The 11,510-nt window shown below is 34.1% G+C and overlaps 1 long non-coding RNA gene across 1 annotated transcript; it reads right to left on the bottom strand.

Moving 5' to 3' along the window:
• Positions 1-1,535: 1,535 nt before the first annotated feature.
• On the bottom strand, positions 1,536-11,494 carry LOC126644913 (uncharacterized). Its single transcript, XR_007630044.1, has 2 exons — positions 7,770-11,494; positions 1,536-7,611 (listed from the first exon to the last, which is right to left on the bottom strand). It is a non-coding gene; the product is annotated as an uncharacterized LOC126644913 (long non-coding RNA).
• Positions 11,495-11,510: the final 16 nt, after the last annotated feature.

Below are 11,510 nucleotides of genomic sequence, written 5' to 3' on the forward strand. Positions count from 1 at the left end.
TGCATATAAGCACCTTTATTCAATGATAGGATGATAGCTAAGGGTAAACATTTAGTCAGATAACTACATCCCAAAATCAAACAACTAGAAGCATTGTCACACAAAATCTATATTCAACTGAGTAATATTGCAATGCAGATGCAAAAAATGGTCCCTCATACTCAGGATTTACTCAGGATCAGATTGAAGCCTTTTACAGAGAAAATGTTGGCATGTAGGAAATCTAAAATCTTAATCCAGCATAGTAAGCAGCAAGTGCCTGTCTATAAATGTGCACAAATTGTTGTGGTTTTTTCCAGCATTAGTTTAGGAAGGACAGTTGCCCTCAGTACACTGGATGAAGCCTTGTGTGTGACAGCCAAGTAAACTGAAGAGCATTCAGGGACTTTACCAGCCACCAGAATCTGAGTCTATTCAACTGAACTGCAAAATTGGTCCCTGACGTGCCTTGGGCTTAGGACAACTGGCATTCTCCCAGACAAAACTGAGCATGATTCAGCACTTGCGAGGTCCCAAGAAACATTCTCAAAATGCAGCTTTGCCACCCCTACTTTGGAAACTCTAAGACACGTATAAACATAGGTTGTCTTATGCCAGCTGATCTTTGTGCCCAGAATACTCCTAGACATTTGTCATATATTAAGATAAAGGTAGGCAACAAAGATTCAGTTCATTTGAAAGCTGATTTGCAAAAATAAGGAAGGCAAAAAGAAAAAAAGGTAGAAGCTATTACAGCTTCTTTTGTCTGAGGTGATCTGTAGTTTTTTCCAGACTAGCTGATGCTAGATAGTCCAGTTGTTCGTTGCCCAGAAATCTGTTTCAAATTCTTACAATATTTACCTCTCAGATTGCCAAGGTTTCAACCTCTCATTCTTGATTCCATCATTCACACTTCTGACCCCTCGTCAGGTTGTGTACTTCAAAACCTTTCAAAACTTTTTACCTGGTGGTGCTTTCTTCTAGAATATGTACATTGCAACCTTGTTATTTAATCCACAACATTTGGCAGTCAGTTTCCAAGGTAGATTTATAGACTTGGCTTTGACCTTTTCCAAAACAGTTTGAATACTGTTTACTTGGGACTCATTTCTCTGCCTGTGACTGGTCACAGGAGAGCCCTAATTGCCAGAGAAGGTCTGGATTAAATGAAGGAGACTGACCTAAGGTAAAATTTTCAGTATCTGCTCACTTTTCCTCTTCGTTTGACAACATTTGATCTTGGTTACATGCAAAAATACTTTATTTTTCCAGGATTTTGCTTTTAGGAGAGGATGTCGACTGACTAATGTCTATTTTAGGAAAAAAATTTATTACAGATTGGTAAAAGAGAAGCAGGTTTTTATATATGCGGTAGTGTATGTACTTTAGTACAACTGACAATGTTGCACGTTCACAAAAAAAGAATTAACCTGTTGTTACACTTCAGATTTTAAGCCATAAGCTACCCAGAGCGCTTACATTTTACTTAAGGATTTTAAAAGGCTTTTTGTCCATTATAACCTCAAATTCGTGTCCAGAGAAAGAGTCACATACTCTTCTCTAAGAGAAATTCTTTTTAATTTAGTGAGAAAAATAAGATATTTTGGCAACAGGTTTTACAGGAGTAAAATACAACCAAGAAAAGCACTTTATTAAAACACCCATCACAAAAAATCAGTTCACAGAAAACACCTATTGCAATCAATCAATATAGCAGCTTAATACAATTAATTGGTTTTAAGCTATCCACAAGAGAAAGAAAAGCGTAAAAGAAGAAAACAGATTAAAGGAGTAAAGAAAGAGAGAAAAAAGAGAATAGAAAGAGGGAAGGCAAGACAGGAAGGGAAAAATAGTTAGTGACAAGATTTGATGATTCACGTGGTTCAGGCAGCAGAAGAAAATAGAGAAAAGAGCTCACATGGAGTCTCCTGTATTTATACAGTTTAGTTTTCCATCCCAGGCAGGATATCTGGTCAGTGCCTTCCAGGTTAGAGTGAGATGTGCTGTAGCCAGTCACAGGCTCCAGGGGCATGGTGTGGATGGGCTACCAGGTGGGTCTTCCTTGACTGACATCTCAGCTCAGCCTTGTGGGCTGCAAACCATGTGCTCTCTGCAGGCCTTATCATGGACCTGTAGGTCTGGGCCCAGTCCTTCCCGCCCCCCCCACACACAGTGAGTTGGTTCCAATCCATATCAATAATTCAGTGAGATTCAGATCCAGTATCACACCTGTGTTTGTTTACCATACTGTAAAATGTTGCTATATGCATTGCTGGATTTTCACTGTGTATTTTGCCCTGGTTTAGGTAGGATTAGTATTCTCACTGTTATTATTATTATTATTGTGATTTTTGTTACTGTTATAGTAGGATTGCTTTCCTTTTAACCTCTAAAAAAAGTACCTGTACATTTTTGGAAGAGCATTTGGGAGAGTGTTTTATTCTTTATTGCCATTAGTAGTTCTGAATACCTTTTCTGTGAACTTTGAGTGAAGAATGCACTATTCTATCACCCATGTTGGAAGAGCCATATTTGAAAATATTTTAAAGAGCACATTATCTTCTGTTGTTAGCAGAGGCATATGCACACCAAGTGTATGGAAGAACTCAATGTGCATGTTTATTAATTGTAGCACTAAGTTACATGAGCCTGAATGAAATCCTTTAAGTGCAATATCTCAGATTTCCTCCTACATTTCAGCAGAACCTGTCTCCTAGTCTAGAGATGAAAATACATCAACCTATTTCTGCACAGAGGCATTTTCTTTCATTAACCATATCATCATATGATAAATAATTGAGAAAAAAAATCAAATATAGGACACATTTTACATAACTTATCTTGGTAACTTAAAGACAAAGAAAATAATCCAGGGTACATATAATGTGAATTTTTTTTAAAATAATATCTTAAAAGATATGAAGAGAAAAAGGAGAATTAGCATTGTGGCTCTATGTGGAGTGCCTACCAGTGCTGACTGCTTGTTGCAGTATGTTCTGCAGATCTTCAGTCTACTTTAGACATGCATAGAGTTTGGCATCCCAGGTGCTGTAGCCTTCTGCTACATAAAAATAACACCCCTCTCAAAAATGCAGAAGAGAAACAAAGGGAGTAGCGTACAAATTATATTATTTTGCTTTTTTCTGCTTTTAGATTAGATACTTTTAAAAGATGAAGAGTACCTCAAATATTTATCAAGGGAAATAATAATACCTTTCCACTAAACCAGAATAAACAGTTTTATAAATGAACCTTAATTACCAGTGTGGAATTCGCTACTATCTTGAGGCTGCTGTAACTTACACACTTAGACTTAATTTCACTGGCAAATTTGTCTTCTAATATCAGGTAAGTTTGGAGTCAGCACCTAAAAGTCTGCCTGGGGGGAATTTAATTAAAGTTCTCTGAATCAACCCATGGAATTCTAATATTCAATAACAAATAGAGAATTAAATATTTTCTTTGGGACTAAAATGATACTCTGTGTCTTTCTGCTTATTCTCTCTCTGAAAGCCAAGAGAGCTTCAAAAAACTTTCTGGGGCACTGTCTGCATTCTGGAATGCTTTTTCATTTCACACAGTTCATGAAAATGGAAGCTTTTAAGCGATAGACCTTTGAGATTCAAGTTAAGGTTCTTCCGTTCTCTGTCTTGCTGTCTTTCTAAAAGTTAGGCCAACAAAATTTTGTAAAACTCTTTCAATTGATTCAGCCATATTAACTTCTTTCTTTCTGATTATTTTAAAGGAACCTTGAAGTGAGAGTAGGGCCTACTTGTATAATTTCAATTTCTTTATCCATGAAAAATTTGAAAGATAAATTACATAACATGATCTATGTGACAGTGTAAGTAAATCAGATAGGTAGATATCTATTCTACCTGAACAACCATGGACAAAAAACAGTGGGAAACTGTCTGAGAAATACAAACGCTGAGTCCATCTATTGTCTGAGTCATCTACACAACATAAGACTCACACCAGAATCAGGTCATATGGTGGTTTCATGTTAAAATTTTGTGAAAGATACCTAATTGGCTTGAAGGCAGAAGAAAGGTGCTAGATCTATTAAATTCATTATATTAAGAAAAAATTCCTGCACTCCAACCCAAGACATTAAATTCTTGCCCAATTTCTAAATACCTTACAAAATATAATAACTTAGCCAATATTTGTATCCAATGATTTCTCCCAAAACACAATTATTCTCCTCTTTAAATGTCTCAGTATGACCAGGACCATGTCACTGACCCAATGAAAACTTTATCTTCTGAAGGGTTTAAACGTTTCACAGACAAATAAAAAATAATTTTTTTTTTTAAAGGCTTAAGCAAGGAATAGAGTTTTGCAACAAACCCCAAATGTCCACAAGTTCAAGTTCTGTTACACTGCAAAAGAAAACACTCTGGAAAAATATAGGTGTTCCCAGAGACAAACTGAAAACCAGTCTAGTTTGTGGAATATGGGTCTAGTGCATACTGTAAATAAAACACAATCTACATTTTGGACTAGTTGTGTTTTCTTGTTAATTTTCATGCATTGGTTAATAAAAATCATATTTTAATAAACCAAATCTGATATTCAAAAGATTCAGGATTACAGTTCACAATGAAAAAGAGATATGCTTATCCTCTATCTGGTTGATTCAAATCAGCCCATGCAACAGGAATATTGGCATAATTTTTACTTCATCTACATACTCATTAATACAGTCATGAAAAATTTATGCAGGTTCCTCAGGAACGACAGAAGAAATAAATCCTGCTCTGTCATCAGCTAAAGCGTGTTACCCTCTGTCTTTTCTAACGTGACTTTCACAGAACTCATTCAAATGCTATGTAAGTCCAACAGCAGTTTTGCTTTCTCTTGATGCACCTTCCTAGTTTCATTTAAGTTAGAGGTGGGAATGAATCAAATTGGAACAAATCAGGACTGATAAACAAGTAAAAAAAAATTTTTAACATGAACTGAAATAAAACAGTAAAAGTAACAAAACCTCCCTGTACTAGAATAAAAAATTGTCAGAGCCCTGAGAAGAACCCCACAGACCTACATTTAGGAATGGCTTGTGTTTCTGACACACTACTAAGCATTCAATGTGTTTCAGAATCACTATTAAAAAGTAGGAAAAGCCAGAATCAGAACTTAATTGTTCTATTCTGATGATGGTTAAAAGAAGACATAAATATCTATAGCACAGTTTCCAAACCAGTCACAATAATAAGAAATAATTTGACTAGATGCAATAAATTCTAAGAACTCCAGAAAAATTACCTTGACACACTTGTCTACTGTCCCTCTAAATATAAGGGAAGGATGAAAGATGAAAGAAGGTCAATATACCATCAATGTGAAAAGTCAGATTTTTGTATTCTGTCAGGATAGTTTCTCTGTTTATGATATCATTACCCAGGCTGTCTGAATAAATTCAGCAAAACTATTACTTTTGCTTTTATTCAGCAAACAAGTCCAGAGCTGTCTTTATTCATCATTTAATTCTTTTAGAAAAAGCCTGTTAGAAATCTACTGGCAGTTACCAGCTAAAGGTCAAGCACAACAATAGTTTGGTGTCATAAAGGCCAGTAATGCTATCTGTAGAGTTTTTCTGTGAAGTAGCTCAGTCTGTATTTTTTAATGGTGAATGCAAAGCACAGACAAATCTGTCAAGTGATTTTTATTTTTTGAAAATCAGCTAGAGAAGAAGCATAAATAAAAACTGAGCAACCAGCTCTTCAGAAATTGCATGATTTGAGAAATCTTCAACTCCACTAGCTCTTCGTCTATTCTGTCATATTGTGCCCATGAAAGATAACTATAGACAGGACCACAAAGATAGTCTTCCAAAGGAATCCTTTCTTGCCTTTATTTTCCCTGGTTTACTGAAGGCAGATTATGCTCAGTCAAAGCTACTTTCTCTGATGAATCTACAGTCTTATACTGAGTTGGAAAGACAAAAAGAATAAAGTTGAAACCTATGTGACTTCAAAGTACTCTTGCAGCCAATTCTGAAAAATGAGTGCTTTTAGCCCATATATTTTAACCGTCTACTTTGAGATGAAAAGAATTACGTTGATGAAGTCCCAGTTTTCTCTATTGCCTACGAAGGGAACGCAGGGTGCCTAGGTCAGTCTTGCAGCTGAGATACAGAGAGTACACCAAGATCAAGAATACGTTTCTTTAAACAAGCAGCATATGAAATATTATTTAAGAAGTCTTCCATTTTTTCTATGCTGAATATGGGTTGAATTATTTTATTGCAAAACTGAAAAGATTTGGGGGCTATAGTTCAGCCCTGACAAGTCTATATTTTTCTATCATATTTCATCATCTACTTTATTAAAACACCATTATTATATTCCACATGGCTGTCAGATTTAAGCATAATAAGGTTAGTATTTATCTGAAATTTCGTCATGATTGTTTAGCCTGGAATAAAGAAAAATTGGTAGATACTTTTAGTGACTGAACAACTGAAATCATATAATAATGGGGCAGTACAATATAGCTTGATAAATCATACTGCAATGCACATGCTACAAACATTTGTACATCCACAAAATAAAAATATGAATATTTTATATTTTATTTAAAGGATTATGTACTTCCTTTATTATTTCACTGGTGGTGAACATTTCACTTTCCACATTAAGAAGGTTTCTCTAAAAATAGCATTTAAACCTTTTCAGTCTTTGAAATTATGCACATTTTCTCATGTCTCATAATCTTGCAATTAAATTCTGTATAGCAAATTTTATTTTCATATGCTGTTGAAATGCCAAATAGTTGGTTAAGCTGGAAATGTTGAATATTTTCATTTCTGTTTGTGGACAATAAAATATTAATTAATTTTAATATCATTATAATTATGATTGCCTGGCAAAGGTATGTTTCTCAGTGACAAGGAAAATTAATCAAATAATTAGTACTTTGTGCTACTGCTCATGTTGTTCGTTTTCTAAAATAGTTCTCATTCTCAGGTGGTGATTACCCATTAGGTGAAGATATGCATGAAATACTCTTTTATTCCATAAATTTTCAATACACAGTTTGAGACCTAAAGAAACCTGTGATTAATCACTTACTAATTGGATCATTCCTTTACTGTCAATAACTAACAAGCTGTATAAGACATTCAAATTCATTGTTTATGAGATCCAAGTTACTCTAGAGAAACAGCACACTTTACAGGAAGACAATTGTCACAACTATAGCAAAAATGTTGTTCTCTATTCAATTATAACATGCACTCAATTGCACCATAGTACCTTCATAATAGTTCTGCTTGCTAGCAAAAAGGAAGAAATAAAAAAGGAAATAAAAGAAATAGGAACATTTCTGAGCAAGGATATTGATTAAAACTCTAATTCTCCTTCTGGACTAACTTACTTTTTTTTTTTTTCTAATTAGAGGTGACTACCTTATAATAAACTTGGTGACATCCTACTGAACAGCTGCAGAAGAGTAGATGTAATTTGTCTTTGCATTGGGACAGATCCCAAATTAGTTGGTATGGTTAAAAGTATAAACCCAACAGATTAATGGGAAATACACAAGTATTAATTTAAAAGCACTTACCAGCAAGTATATACTCCAATGGAAGATTACAGCAAAGAGTGTTTCTTCCTCCTTAGTTCACTTGAATTTCCATAAAAACATGTAAATATTATTTTTGATTGTTACATAGATAATAAATTCACAATTAAATAATTGGATGGAACAATTTACTTACTGTGTTTAGAAGTTTCAGGTCACACCAGACATGCATGGACACACAAACACACACATGCACTTACATGTGGATCCCAGATGCACGAATAGAGGACAACGGGAAAGGATTGTACATTTTCTTTAAGGCCTCTGACTTCACTCTCTCATGAGTTCATCAATCTAGGAAACAGCATACCCCTACTAAGTAGGGAAAAAAATCAAAAAAAGTATATTTCATCTATCTCTCTTGGTTTCTATGTTATTATGAGTCCCTAGAAACAGAGTTGAAAATTGAATTTGGAGCAGGGGGAGATGGCAGGATATTTCTGACTAAAATTTCTGATTAAACTATTGGCCCATTCTCACTGTGCTGAAGTCACTGAGCTGTTACTGTCCCACAGTATTGCTTTGCTGGGTGTTTCAAAGTACTGGTGGAAGGAGCTAACAGAAGCAGAGAGAAGATAGGTGCTGGTTCAATTAATTGAAGCATCCAGAATTGATGAGTGCTGTCAAGAGCTCACTATGAGGATGGCTACCAGAGGAGACTAATGAAGTGACTGGAAGATATCGAGATTATTACAGTATCTCAGGGAAATGGCTTAAAGGAACAGAAAACAATGAGAGAACACAGTGTGGCATGTAAGAAAGTGGAACAATACTTATAAACCAAATTGTGCATTCAGAAGTGAGTAAGGTGCCAGAGGGAATTAAAACACTGCACAGTAAATATAAGCTTCTACTTATCAATGATCAAGACACCACTAGCTTGAGAAGATATTAACTTCTTTAGTTCTATGATAGCATGCAGTTAATGACAGATATAAAAGCTATTGCTATTTTCTTTCTGGATGAACTTCCAAAAAGCACTAATAAACCCTATAGTAGGGTTTGGGTTACTTTTTTATTGAAGATACTGTGCTGAGTGTATCTTTCAAGTGTTATAAGCAGCTGTGATCTCACTGCAGAATGTACTTGGCCGAGTGAAAAAGTAGCAGTGGATATTTTACAAAAACAATTAAAAAGAAAAAAATAGGCATTATTGTATCACAGAGAGAGGAAAAAGGGCTAAGGCACACAAAGAGTAAGAGGTAGAGAGTGAGTGAAGGTGTTTTAGCAAGCAGTCTAATCCTTTGGATGACTACAGAAATAAAATCCCGTTAGCAGGTTTCTTGGGAGTCTGAAGATTGATTATGTGTCCTAGTTCCCCTGTGCTTCCCATGCTGAGAACGTCTTTTTAAACTGCTGATTTAACAGTCTAAAAAGGGCTGACGAAAGAGGCATTGGCTGTAATCTAGATACAAGGTTGAAAGCTTCAGAAACCACCTTGAGAACATGATAAATATTTCTGTTTCTCCCAACACTTCAAAGAATTGCAGTCACTGAAGATGCGGACTCTTTGATTGATAAGATTTAGTTCACTTTGCATAAGCCTTCACTTTACAGCTGAAACAAAGAGATACAAAAGTAGAAGTCCTGGAATAAGATTGATTGACAAAGTCACTGACTCAATGAATTTGTTCAAAATACATGTAATTTGCCCTACTCAGTAGACAGATCCTCACTCAGTGAAACTTGCTGTGATACCTACATGAACAGTCCTTTCTAAATGTTCAAGAAGGTAACACAGCCACAACAATTTACAGCAGATGAGGATCTGGTGTAAGAATTTTTCCTGAGTTATTTGACTCAAGTTTTTAATGAAACAGCTGTTTTCTTCCATTATTCTTTCCAGACGTTGGTTAAACTCACAGTAACATTTAGACTTGTATACTGCTTCTGCTTGTTTGCTTGGTTGGTTTTTGGTAATTTCTTGTTTTGTTTTGTTTTTCATGGATTGAAATTGTCATATTGAAAAATTTTTTGCTGAAACAATCTGCTTCTTTTTATTAATAATTTAATTAATAATTTGTAATAATTGTTTATACTATAGTGTATTTAACCTTTAGAATCAGCCTTTTGGTCTGATTAAATTTTGTAATTGTAAATGCAAGGAAGAGGAATAAAAAACTGAATGTGCATTATTGGCCAGAGAATTGTAAAGAAACAAGACATTATTTCAGAAGTACAATAATACAATATAACAATCTGTAACACTGTAGCAAAATAAAACTAACTCTATGCTATCCAATATTCTACTGTTATGTTACTAAATTTTCATCTAACTTAGAAAAAAGTTGTAGAGTATTCTGAATATCATTGTGATTGAGCATTTACATTTTATAGATGTTTTAACATCTGTTAAAACTCCCCCTTTTTTTCAGGAATTAAGGATTTTTCTTTCAAAAATTGGTCATATTTAACTCTCTAGGTAAAAAGTTAACAGGACTACTGATTTCTTCGGTCATCAGAAAAAGCGACATATTTATTGTAAGATTCATGTCCTGGAAAAAGGATATATTCAGTATGTAGTAAGAAGTATCTGATTGCTTCATTGGAAATGTAGAGCTGTAAAGAACATGATGAATTGAAACTGTATTCAGTAAGGGGCTAGTTTTGATCAACTGAATTTTTTCATAGTGTATAACACGTGAATTAGTTCATTTGGTATTTAAATTAATGAAATGGAATGAGATGGAATGAAATTGAGAAATTAAGTTTCAAATCTGAATTTTTTATTTAAAATGGATGTTTTCCAAAATTCCATTTTGCATGAATGACTTAGTATTTTGATTTTTCACCCAAAACTGAAAAACTAAAATGTTGTCACCTAGATAAATTTGAAACAATTCTCTTGATGGTATTACCTGTTGTTTTGAATAAACTCAATAATTAATATTTTGAATTGGAAATTTTCCAGTCATGTTCACTATTATAATGTATGTGAGTTCATTTTTCAGTCTGATAAGAAACTCTTACAATGCTTGTATCATTGCAATAGGCAGAACTATCCCATCAGATGTTCTTTAGCAGAAATTTAACTGCATTCTGGTAGAAATTGGTATGCAGGCATTCATGAAAAAATAGACAAGATTTCTTACAGGTAACATGCATACTACTTCTGTTGCTTAATTCTACTTACTATGGTAGAATTACATAACAATTGAGGCCATCTTCATTCTGTCATGGTCATTGTTGAGCACTAACTTTAATGATAATACCATAGTTTTATAAGTTTGGTCCAAAGATCCACTGTGACTTGTGATAAGTTTCCTACTGATTTCCTTGAGGTAGGAACAGCAAGGAAAAATTTATCATATTTAGTAGAAATCAGTAAGATATATTCATAAGCATTGCTCAGATAGTTTTTTAAGAAGTTATATATATTCATATAAAAATATTGATTCCACATGACTGTGAACTTTAATCTGATAAAGCTGAATTACTTGAGGCAAAATGACTTTAAAATGCAAGGAATAACATTTAGAATATACTGTTGTATGTGATACACACAACGTCTGTGAATGTTGTATGGATATATGAAGATAAGGAGGAAAAGAGCAAACTCATACACAGTGCATTACAAGAGATCTTCTGTGAGTTTATAAAGACAGATTACAAGTAAAATACCAGTTTTGCAAACTGAATATTTCAAGAAGTCTGAAACTGAAAAACTGATGAAGGCATCTGTAGCTTATTCAAGAAATCAACAGTTCCTATGCAGTGTGCTGAGCAGTGTGTGAAATCACCTTCCTGTGAGTTATGAGGGAGATGAACAAGGAATGCAAAATATGTAGGAGAAAAATATTGTCAAAATGGAATTTTCAAAATAAAAAAATCCCAAACAACAAGAGTTTTAATAATGGTGTAGTATTAACCAGTACATAATTCATTATTTGCATTAAAAAAATTCTGACTTTATTTCGGTATCCTGTTTATGTAAGAAACCA

Source organism: Myiozetetes cayanensis, unplaced genomic scaffold (assembly GCF_022539395.1).
Source record: "Myiozetetes cayanensis isolate MyiCay16 unplaced genomic scaffold, myiCay2020 scf3, whole genome shotgun sequence".
Taxonomy (NCBI): Eukaryota; Metazoa; Chordata; class Aves; order Passeriformes; family Tyrannidae; genus Myiozetetes; species Myiozetetes cayanensis.